Source organism: Marmota monax, unplaced genomic scaffold (assembly GCF_021218885.2).
Source record: "Marmota monax isolate L192 unplaced genomic scaffold, Marmota_monax_Labrador192_F-V1.1 WCK01_AAM20220418_F8-fsc00066, whole genome shotgun sequence".
NCBI lineage: Eukaryota > Metazoa > Chordata > Mammalia > Rodentia > Sciuridae > Marmota > Marmota monax.
This window is the reverse complement of record NW_026692805.1, coordinates 7,789,206-7,801,427: the sequence shown is the minus strand read 5'-3', so window position 1 is coordinate 7,801,427 and position 12,222 is coordinate 7,789,206. Positions and strand designations below refer to the sequence as shown.

Genomic DNA, 12,222 nt, shown 5'->3' with positions numbered 1-12,222 from the left:
CCCTACTCTGATCTTAGTTACTCTCCTTATATCAAAGAAGACATTTGGCATTTGTTTTTTAGGGATTGGCTAGCTTCACTGAGCATAATCTGCTCTAATGCCATCCATTTCCCTGTAAATTCTATGATTTTGTCATTTTTTAATGCAGAGTAATACTCCATTGTGTATAAATGCCACATTTTTTTTATCCATTCGTCTATTGAAGGGCGTTCCTTCACTTTTTATGAACAAGAAAATGTTTCTTAGAGTTCACCTTCCTTCCCCATGGACAGACGTGGCCATAGGGACACCCCTAGATAAATCACTGCCAAGGGGAATGAAACATCAGTATTGACTTTAAAAAATGAGATTTACTCATGAGTCCTAGAGGAAATGTGTAGACACTGAGGCAAAAATCAGTGCCCTCCTGGTTCAGAAGAATGAGAGGTAAGTAGCCATGCAGAGACTGACACTTCTGCATTTGGCTTTGACGGCCTTCCTGTTCCACTTCCACACAAAGTCCCTTGATCCTGTGGTACAGCGGATTGAACCCAGGGGCACTCAAATGCTGAGCTACATCCCCAGCCCATTTTATTTTTTATTTTGAGAAAGGGTCTCACTAAGCTGCTGGGGCTGTCCTTTAACTTGCCTGCCCCTTGAACTGTGACCTGCCTTAGTTTATTTAGTTCCTGGGATTATAGTGTTTGTCACTGTACTTGGCCCTCAGTCCCTTTTATTCCACATCTCAGTCCCTTTTATTTCACCAGTCTCCCAGGAGCCCGCTGAGGCTTCTGATTCTATCCTAGGGGCATGAGGTCTGCCTTTGAGGGCTCCCCCACAGGCTGTATCATCTGACTTGCCTTGACCCCTGCAACTGACTGGGTCACGGTTTGGAACCTCTGCTTCTGCCCAACTTCAGGGGTCAGGCTCTCATGCCTATCAGAGTAGGGAGCCCCAACACCAGCATTTTGTTTAAGATGAAGAATCATTCACAAATCAGGCCAAGGATGCCAACTCTTCGTAGACGTTTCTATGGAGATAAGTTTTATCCCTCAGAAAACACTTGTGTTTGTGAATCAGACCTGCAATGTTCCAATGGCATGAAATCCATTTTAGTCATATTTGTTCTTATGACTTAAATTCTGATCAACATCAATCAAATGTATTGATGAGATGTGGACAAGTAGAGCATATAATATAGGTCCAACCTTAAGGTTTATCTTTGGATTTTGTTACAAAAGTGGTTTGAGCCTTGACTATATAGAACTCAGAAACAAAGCAAGTCTCCTGTTGTTTTAAAAATGAAATATGCCTCCAGCATAGCCCTAGATATTTCTATCAGATTATAACTCTACTTTATGTCTAGCTCCGATTTTGAAAAACTGAACTTCTAGGACCATCTCCTGTTTCTTTAAATTTTGCATGCCTCTCTCCTTCTGTCCAAGTAGCAGTAACTGCTGTGACCTGCCAAGCCCAGGCAAGGGAAGCCATGCAGGTCTGAGCATGCCCTCTGTGAGCCATCTGAAGTGATTGAGATCACACCCTCTCTCCTTTAATCCTGGTGAAGCTGGCTTCTAGGGAGAGGTCAGAGTCAGCTCTATAACAAAATCTCCCCAATTTCTTGCTTCCTACCTTGTTTCTATCTATAAAGCAATTTTTTTCCCCTCTGAAATTTCCCCAGGAAATCATGTCCTTCCAATTACCCCTTCCTGCTTTTAACACAAGTTACCCTTTGCCTCTGAGCTATATGATAAACAGGCCACAGACCTGGTGAGAAGGAAGATGAACAAGATAATTTGAAACCAACCACTGAAAAATCCAAACATCCTCTGGTGGTGAGCATCCAAACACCTTCCATACTTGTCCATAGAAGACAGAAGCTCTGAGACTATCTGGAGGAGCTGACCAGGTGCCTGAGGGGTCAGTGGTGAAGCTGAGACCCAGCCGGAGAACTAAAGTAGCCTGAAACAGAACTGCTTGAGGAAGTTTCTTCCGAAGCAGTGATTGTCTGCTGTACCTTCCGGGTTCCATTTATCACCCATGGGACACCTTACACAGGGGTGTAGGGCGGTGAGAGGACTGTGGGGTACACAGTCATTCCTGGCACTGAGACCAAGGATCACAAGTGCTTGCTCAATCAGGTATAGCTGAAAAGGGGAGAAATCCCTGAAATACTGGATGGGCAGGTATGATCTGAGAACCTGGTAGTCACGATTCAGATGAGGTGCTTCTAAGAATATGCTGATATTACAAATAGCACAACTAACTAGTGGCAGAAAGGCCAGAGACTGGATGGATCTGAGTCCCAGTGTTGACAGGCTAGACTGCCTGTTAAAGTGGGAGGAAGTCACTTATGCTTGTGTAATACGGGAGACATCAAATGCTTGCTAACCCCTTAAATGTCCTCCCTTTTATTAGGTCATAATACCCTAAATGTCTGAATCATTTAATAGAGTTGAAAGCCAAAGGAAGCCAGAACAGTGGCCTACACCTGTAATCCCAGAGGCTCAGGAGGCTGAGGCAAGATGATCCCGAGTTCAAAGCCGGCCTTAGCAAAAGTGAGTGCTAAGCGATTCAGTGAGTCCCTGTCTCTAAATAAAATACAAAAATAGGGCTGGGGATGTGGCTCAGTGGTTGAGTGCCCCTGAGTTCAATCCCTGGTAATCCCCCCCCCAAAAAAAAAGCTAAGGGAACTCACAATTAAAATACAAATATGTTACCTGGAACGGTTTCACAGGATGCTTGTTATAATGTGGATCTGTGCCCTTGAAGGAAATTGTCAGTCTCCAGCCCACCTCCTCTTTCTCTTTTTGCTCCCTAGTTCATGATGATGGTTTTGTTCCAGCTGTGATGTGCTCCTTTAACACAGGTCCCCAAACAATGGGGCCAATCAATCTTGGTCTGAAACCTCCAAAACTGTAAGCCAAAATAAACCCCAAGTGATTATCTCAGGCATGATGGTATAGTAACAGAAAGCCAAGATCACCTATGATAGAAAATTGGAAATTTAGTCTGTCCAAGTAGGCTGTCAGAGAAGAAAACTGATGAATGAGGACTAGAAATCAGCCAGTTTTGTGCGAAGATGCCAGAACTATCTTGAGTTATCTGATACCTAAGGAGAAATGGCAATAGGAGGATCGAGGGGCTTTATGATGCCTGGTGAAGAACCAATCTGTAAGGGAATGCACTCCCTGAGCAGTTTCATTAAGGGCTTGGTGGTAGGTCACTCATTTGGTAGAGAAATGTGACCATCAATTATGTCTGGACCCAGTGCCCAAGGTTCACTTAAGGTAACTGGTCCAGAATAAAAATTTTAAATCAGGCTGCATTTTATAAATAGTGACCACAAAATCATCCCCAAATAGTTCACATTTAATTTTTGAGTTTTTAAAAATGATTTTTGCATTAATAAATGAGATTGATTTGTAATTTTATTTGTTAAAGTATACCATCTCAGGTTTGGAAACCAATGTTATATTTCAGAAAATAATTCCAGAGGGCTGGGGATGTGGCTCAAGCAGTAGCACGCTCGCCTGGCATGCGTGCGGCCAGGGTTGGATCCTCAGCACCACATTCAAACAAAGATGTTGTGTCCGCCGAAAACTAAAAAATAAATATTAAAAAAATTCTCTCTCTCTCTCTTTCTCTCTCTCTTTAAAAAAATAAAAATAAATAATTTCAGAGATAGCCCTCTTTTCTAAGCTTTGGAACAATTTAAGCAGAATTGCATACTACCTGCTTTTTAAAGATTTCTTAGAATTTCCCTTTGAAACCAGATGGGCATATCTCAGGGGACTCAGACAACTTTTTCTCTTTTTATATATGAAAATCAGTCTGTTTTGTTTTTCTTTCTTTTCTGGAGGTAAATTTTGATGTTATATTTTCTAAGAAAATTATCTGTTTCATCCAAGTTCTCAAATTTACTTTATGATAAAGTTAAGCAAAATATTTATTATGATTTTTTTTTTTTGTGTGTGGTGTTGGGGATTGAATCCAGGCCCTTAAGCATGTGAGGCAAGTACTCTACCAACTGAGCTATATCTCCAGCCCATGATTATTTTAATCTAACATAACTTTGTGGTTATTTTATTCTGTTTTTTTTATTTTATATATTTGCATTTTCTACTTTTTTTACTTTATCATTATGTTAGCTAGTACTTTTCTATTTCATTGTTTTGTATTCAAATATCCAGCTTACTTACTTCCTTATTTTTTTTCTAACTCAATAAGCTAGAAATTTCTGGTTTTGTTTTCATTAACTTAGTCTTTCTTCTCTCCTTCACTTTGTTTTCTTGTTCCTTTTTTACACTAGATGCTTGCTTGATTGATTTTTTCTTATTTAAATATTTAAACCTATGAACTTTCCACTGAGTGTTATTTTAGTACTGTCTCATAGATTATGATATGCAGGATATTTACTGTTTTTGTTATTGTCATTTTTAGAAATGCTGTGATTTAGGTTATTATTATTATTATTTGGTACCAGGGTTTGAACCCAGGGGCAATTAACCACTGAGGTACATCCCCAGCCTTTTGTAAAATTTTATTTAGAGACAGGATCTCTTTGAGTTGCTCAGTGCCTCACTAAACTGCTGAGGCTGGCTTTTGAACTCACAATCCTCCTGCCTCAGCCTCCCAAGCCTCTGGGATTACAGGATATGCCACCATGCCCAGGTAATATTATTTTTCCATCTAGGGGTTAAGGGACTTCTAAAAAATTAAAATTCAAGGACCAGGGATGCAGCTCAGTGGTAAAGTACTTGTCTAGCATGCCCAAGGCCCTATGTTTGATCCCCAGCACTGAAAAAAAAAAGAAAAAGTTTCAAAAAAAATCACTTAATATAAATTTTTTTAAACTTTCAGGTGGAAGGGAATCTTTATCTGATTTTAAAAGTTAATGTATCATCTTATTGCAGAGAGATCAGAGAATGTTGCCTATGCTATATCTACTATTTTGCAATTTACCAAGGTTTTCTTTGTGACCTAAAGTGTGATTGTGTTAGTAAGGTTTTCATCCCTGTGACCAAAATACTTGATAAGAATAGCTTAGAGGAAAAAGAGTTTATTTGGGATCACAGTTTCAGAGGTTTTAGTTCACAGTGGGACAACTACATTGTTCAAGGCCCAAGATAAGGCAGAACATCATGGCAGTAGGGCATGGTGGGGGCTCATGGCTCTGTTGTACATGGCTGCCAGATATAATAAAGAAACCATTGACCAGATGTGGTGGCACACACTGATAATCCCAGATGTTGAGGAGACCAAGGCAGGAGAATCAGAAGTTTGAGATGAGCCAGGGCAACTTAGTGAGATCCTGTCTCAAAATAAAATTTAAGAAAGGGCTGAGGATCGGGTGTGGTGGTACATGCCTGTAATCCCAGGGGCTTGGGAGGCTGAGACAAGAGGATCATGAGTTCAAAGCCAGCCTCAGCTACAGTGAGGTGCTAAGCAACTCAGTGAGACTCTGTCTCTAAATAAAATACAAAATAGGGCTGGGGATGTGGCTCAGTGGCTGAGTGCCCCTGAGCCCCGGTATGGAAAAAAAAAAAAAGGGCAGGGACAGCTTGGGAGGCAGCTTAGAGGTATAGCATACTTACCTAGCATGTGCACGGTTCTTAGTTTGATCTCCAGTAGAGGGAGGGAGGTGAGTGTGTGTGTGTGTGTGTGTGTGTGTGTGTGTGAGAGAGAGAGAGAGACAGAGACAGAGACAGAGACAGAGACACCATTTCCCTATCTTCAATGCAGATTTCATAGACTGAATCAAAATGCTGAGGAGAGAAAGCTTTTAACTGGATGATCTGTTGCAGGTTTATTTTATTTTCCATTCTTCTGTAGATTGTAACATAAAAAATTATTTACATATAGAACATCCATTTTAAGAACTTGGGGGCTGGGGTTGTGGCTCAGTGGTAGAGCACTCACCTAGCACATGTGAGGCACTGGGTTCGATCTTCACCACCACATAAAAATAAATTTAAAAAATAAAGGAATTGTGTCCATCTACAACTGAAAAAAATTTTTAAAAAGAACTTGGTCTAATGAATTTCATTAATTATATTCAAACTTAAAATCATAATCACAATTAAGATACAGAATGATTCACTCTAAAAAAGTTTCCTCCTGTCCCTTTGTAGTTGTTCCCTTCTGCTCACCTCAGGGCACCAGCAACCACTGCTGTCACATTGGATTCAGTATTAAAAATTGTGTCTTTCAACACTCTAAAGAGATTCATCCATTTTCCCCTGATCTCCATAGTTTCTAATGAGAAGTCAGCAGTTAATTTCTTCCTTGCTGCTTTCAAAATACTCTCTAAAATAATTTTTTTTTTTCCAGCCAGGTGAGTTGGTGCACACCTATAATCTCAGCATCTTGGGAGGCTGAGACAAGAGGATCAAAAGCTCAAAGCCAGCTTTAGCAACTTAGCAAGGCCCTTAGCAACTTAGTGAGACCATGTCTCAAAATATTAAGTAAAAATGATTGAGAATGTGGTTCAGCAGTAAAGAAACCCTGGGTTCAATCTCCAGTCCAAATAATAAACAAATACTTTTTTCAACAATGTGCATCAGATATATATTTTTGTGTTGGTGTTTGCTTATCACTTTGTATCTGCAAAGTTCTATCTTCAACCAAAGTTTGGAAAAATTTGGCCTTTATTTCAACTTTTCTTCTACTCATCCTCTCCTTCTTCTTCTGAATTCCAGTTGCATAAATGTTGGCTCATTTGAAATCCTGTAACAAGTTCTGAAGTTTCTGCTCAAAGGTTAATTTTTTTTTCTATTATTCATCATTGATAATTTTTATTGACTTAACTTGCAATTAATTTAGTCTTCCCTCTGTTGTGTTCATTTGTGGTCTACCATGTGAAATTTTTACTCCAGAAATTGTATTTTTATTCCAAAATTCCCATTTAGTTTGTTAAATTTTTTTTCTATGTTTTTGATGAGATTCCCTGATTGTCTGCTGAGGTTTTTATTGTTGAAAACATGTTTCTTGTTTTGAAATTGACGATAATTGTACTATCCACTTTGAAATCCTGACTGTGAGTTCTAACTTGGGTTCATATTAGGATATGGCTTAACTGATTTTCTTTTTTCTTGAGAATGAGTTCCATTGTCTTGATTCTTCATCTGACAGGAAAGTTTGGATTGGTCACCAACATTAGCATGTTAAATTGTAGAGATTCTAGATTCTGTTATTTTTCTCCAATGAGGTTCCCCCCACCTTTGAAAGCAGGAAAGAATAGATGAAAACTTTTTCATGAATAGTAGCTTAGGTCTCAGATTAGATTTTATATATTTTTTAGGTGAGCTGCTTTAAACCTTTCTCATACACCTGTGCCCAGGGGCCTGTCAGAGATATGGGTAGACTTATGTTTGAATAGCCATTTCTGCATTTCTCCCTTCTAGAAACTTCCCACTCTCCTCAGCATTCATGATATCCTGGCTTCACTTTTCTTCCTCACTGGTTTTATTTTATTTTATTTTTATTCCCCATGCTAGAAAACCTGTGGGTTTTTCCACACATGCCATTACTATTGCTCTTCATGCTACATGGACTGCACATAACCGCAGGCAAAAAGCCACAGAAATGGGAATTTATCTGTACCTCTCACTAGGTCTGTCAACTTCTGTTTCTTCTCTGTATATCCAGGTAGTTGCTTTTTGGATTATGTTCAGGTTTTATAGATGTCTTTTGCAGGAGGGTTTATCTGTTTGCATCCAAGTCCATCATACTGAGAAGCTAAATCTAGATTGAAGTTTTGATATCAAAATGGACAAGATTAGATTTTTCTTTTGATACTGGGGTGCTTTACCACTGAGCCGTATCACCAGTCCTTTTTAGTTATTTTGAGAACAAAAAATAAAATTGCTAAGGGGTCTTATTAAATTGCTAAGAGTCTCACTAAGTTGCTGAGGCAGGCCTTGAATTTGTAATCCTAATGCCTCAGCCTCCTGAGTCTCTGAGATTACAGGCATTCACCACCACACCTAGTAAGATTAGACTTTGTGTGTGTGTGTGGTGCTGGGGATTGAACCCAGGGGTGCTTAATCACTGAGCCACATCATGGGCTCACTTTGAACCTGTGATCCTCCCGCCTCTGCCTCCTAAACTGCTGGGATTACAAGGGTATACCTGGCTCTAGATTTTCTTTTGTTGAATTTTGGTTTGGTTCTGAGTGAATATGTTGGATTTGTCTGCAAGTACCACTTCCTTGGGGAATCGCCTCTCTCCCATTTCTTTTGGATCTGATTCGTCACAGTGTCCTTTACATTCTGACCACAGGGATGGGCAGGGACTCTGTTTAATAGATCCTGAGAGTGGAAACACCTCTGTGCTGCCTGTCTTCTGTCTGCTTCTATAGATACGCTCTTGCCCTGTATTGCTCTGTGCCTTGGGAGGGCTCCCTTGTCTTGCAGTTTCCTACTGAGCTGAATCAATGGGAGTACTTCCAGGAGATAAGTGAGGGAGGGTGCAGACAAGGTTACATGGGCTCACTGTGGCCCTCTACCAAATGTCACCACTCCTATCAGAAAGCCCTCTTCACACATTCCAGTCTGCTAGTCCCCCCTTACCCATAGAGGATGTGTTTCAAGACCCAGTGGATGCCTGAAACCATAGAGAGCACTGAAGTCCTAACCCAGCATCTGTGGGAGATTGGCTCCCAGTCACCCAAGGGATACAGAAACTTCATGCTCAAGATGCCTGAATTTGTAGAATATCAAAACCCTATAGGTTTAATCATCCCTCAGTATTCATGAGAGATTTTTTTTTGGGGGGGGGGGGGTAAAGGGGATTAAACCCAGGGGCGCTTTACCACTGAGCCACATCTCCAGGCATTTTTATGTTTTATTTCAAGACGGGGTCTCACTAAGTTGCTTAGGGCCTCCTAAATTGCTGAGGCTACTTTTGAACTTGCAATCCTCCAGTCTCAGCCTCTGGAGCCTCTGGGATTATAGGCATGTGCCACCATGCTCAGCAAGAGATTGGATTTTAGAAACTCCTGTGGCTACCAAAACCTGTGGATGCTCAAGTGCCCTCTACAAAATGGCATCGTATTTGCATATAATCCATGCACATCCTCCCATATACTTTAAATTATCTATAGATTATATATAATTCCTGGTACAATGTAAATGCTATGTAATAGCTCTTCTACTGTAGTCTTTAGGAATACTGACAAGAAAGTCTGCACAGGCTGCTACCCTAAGTCCAACTGCTCCTATCCCTTCCCTACTTGTCAGGAGTAAGCCTGTATGCTGGGTGAGTGCAGCTGGAGCACAAAAGGAGAGATCTCATCTCTTCTTGAGAAAGGGAACCTCTTCTTTGATACCCATGCCATAGTGTGCTTTCTCAAAGAAAATGGATTTACTTCTCAACAGGAAGAAATCATGGTGTCTGCATTGGGCAGGATCATGGAAGTCAATATGGATATTGTCTGAAAAGACACGGTCACCAAAGTGTGACAGATCACTCCTCAGCAAATAATGTCTCAGGCTGCTAATGTGGAGAAGGGTATTGTTACGGTTTAGCTCTGAGGTGTCCCTGAAAAGCTCATGTGTGAGACAATGCAAGAAATTTTAGAGGTAAAAATGATTGGGTTATAAGAGTTTTACCCTAATCAGTGCATTAATCCCCTGGTAGGGATTAACTGGGTGGTAACTGTAGATAGGTTTGGGTGTGGCTAAAGGAGGTGGGTCATTGGGGGCAAGCCTTTGGGTTTTATATTTTGTCTGTGGTGAAGAGAGGTCTCTGTTTCCTGATGCCATGTCCTGGGCCACTTTCCTCCACCAAACTCTTCTGCCATGATATTCTGCCTTACCTCAGTCCCCAAAGAAAGGAGTTTGCTGTCTATGGACTAAGACCTCTGAAACTACAAGCCCCAAAATAAACTTTTCCTCCTCTAATTGTTCTTGTCAGGTCTTTTGGTCACAGAAGCAAATAAGCTGATAAGTCAGATACCATCATTTTGGAAAAGAGTGAACTTCAACCCTCACAGCAGAAAATGAGAAACTTGAATTACATCATTAAATCAACAAGTAATGGATGGAATGATCAAATTCTGAACAAAAACCAAATTGGCCTTCAATCTGGAAAGGAGCAGAATAAAAGAATTGCATTAATTGAACAAAAGTAAGCTGTTGAAATTAAGGACAAAAATAGTGGAATTGCACACTCAGCAATTGTACACCACACCCAGATGGATAGAAAGATAGAAAGTGAGGCTGCTAGTTTCAAAACCAAGCTATAAATGCACAAAGTTGATACTATTAAATATTTAACAAAGTTTGTATTTGCCTGCCTTATAGTAGCTCGGGGACTTTATTTCCTGTGAATCTGATAAAGTATCTATTAAAATATTTCAACTGACATGGTAATGGTAAAAAGTACATGAAAAGATGTTCGATATCATTAGTCATCAGAGAAATGCAAATTAAAGCACAATAAAAACTATATACCCACTACAATGGCTAAAATTAAAAAGACCAACAGAACCAAAAGTTGAAAAGTGCTGGGCATAGTGGTACATAACTGTAATCTTCAGCTGGGAAGGCTGAGACAGGAGGATCACCAGTCCAAAGCTAGCCTCAGCAAAACGAAGTGCTAAGAAACTCAGTGAGACACTGTCTTTAAATAAAATAGGGCTGGGGATGTGGCTCAGTGGCCAAGTGCATATGAGTTCAATCCCTAGTACCCTGCCCTCCCAAAAAAATTAACAAGTGTGGGGAGCAATAAGAAGTCTCCTTGTAGTACTGGGGGGACACAAAATATGATATGAGCAATTTGGAGAATAGTTCATCAGTTTCTGATAAAGTAAAGAATATGTTTATAATATGACCTAGTAATTCCACTCCTAGTAATTCACCCAAGAATAATAACATGTCCACAGAGACTTTCACACTGGCAACTTTATTCATAGTAGCCAAAAATGGGAAATAACTGAAATTTACTATTGGTGAATGGGTACATATACAATGAAATACTTCTCAGTAATACCGTGTGAAAAACCAATGCATAAACAGCATGGATCTGTCCTAAAAATATGGTAATAGTAATGAGACAGGAAAGTGTATACACCGTACAATCACACTTATGAGAAATTCTAGAAGAGGCAAAACTAATCTGTCACTGCTGCCTGTGTATGTGGCGGAGTGAGATTTTTAGCAAAAAAGATTATGAGGAAGCTTTCTGAAGTAATAGAAATATTCTACATGTTGATTGTGGTAGTGGATACATAGATGCATTAGCTTGTCAAAACTCATCTGTCTAGGGGCTGGGGCTAGGGCTGGGGCTCAGTGGTAGACCGCGTGCCTTGCACACGCGAGGCACTGGGTTGGATCCTCAGCACCACATACAAATAAACAAAATAAGGTATTGTGTCCAATTACAACTAAAAAATTTAAAAAAAAACCCAAACCTCATGTATCTGTACACTTTAAATGGGTTAATTTTGTTGAAAGTTGATTTAGGAAAAGACAACCAGGTCTGGTCTTCCTTCTGCTAAAGGGTTAATTATAGGAACATCTACCCCTAAAGCAATAGGGATTGTGGGGGTTTATAATGGGCTGTGACTGATTTCATTGGGGGAAATAGGAAGATTGTCTTGCCTGCAGATGGAAGCCGTGTTCTAAAGTACCACAAAACTTACTAATTTAAACATTTATTTTTGTTTAAATGTTTTTTTCCCCTTAGGCTCATAGGGATACATCAAAGGGATTACCACAGAGAACTGGCCTGGTAAAATCTACTTTGTAAAGGCAGATTAAAAAAGAAAAGGAAAAAGGAAACAAAATCTGCCCAGGCTCTTGTGAGGAAAATGGACCAAAGTGACATTTATCTAAACATTTAAACAGAAGCATTTATTTCTGTTTAAATGTTTATCCCTTTACTCATGTTAAAATATAAGCTATGCGAGAGCAAGGTTTTTCATCAGCTTTTGTTCATAGTACACAGTAGGTATCAATAAAATATAATAGATGACCATCTGTTATCATCTGTGTCTTATTCCTCATTTGGTTCCAAGCTCATAAGGGAAAGATAGGGTTCTTATTTGCTTTCTAAAATACCCACAGCCACCTCCTCTTACAGACAATAATGATAACAACAGCATAACAATAAACCATGAATCAGCCAACATTTATGGGGTATTTACTAGGTGTCAGGTTTACACCGTGTATAAAAATGCATATAAATCATATCTTTCAATCCTCATAATAACTGAACCAAATGAGTATTACTGCTGTT

General features: G+C 39.8%; 1 pseudogene; it reads left to right on the top strand.

Annotated features, from left to right (window-relative positions):
• The first annotated feature begins 419 nt into the window (after positions 1-419).
• Positions 420-10,312, top strand: LOC124095189 (mitochondrial calcium uniporter regulator 1-like; annotated as a pseudogene).
• Positions 10,313-12,222: the final 1,910 nt, after the last annotated feature.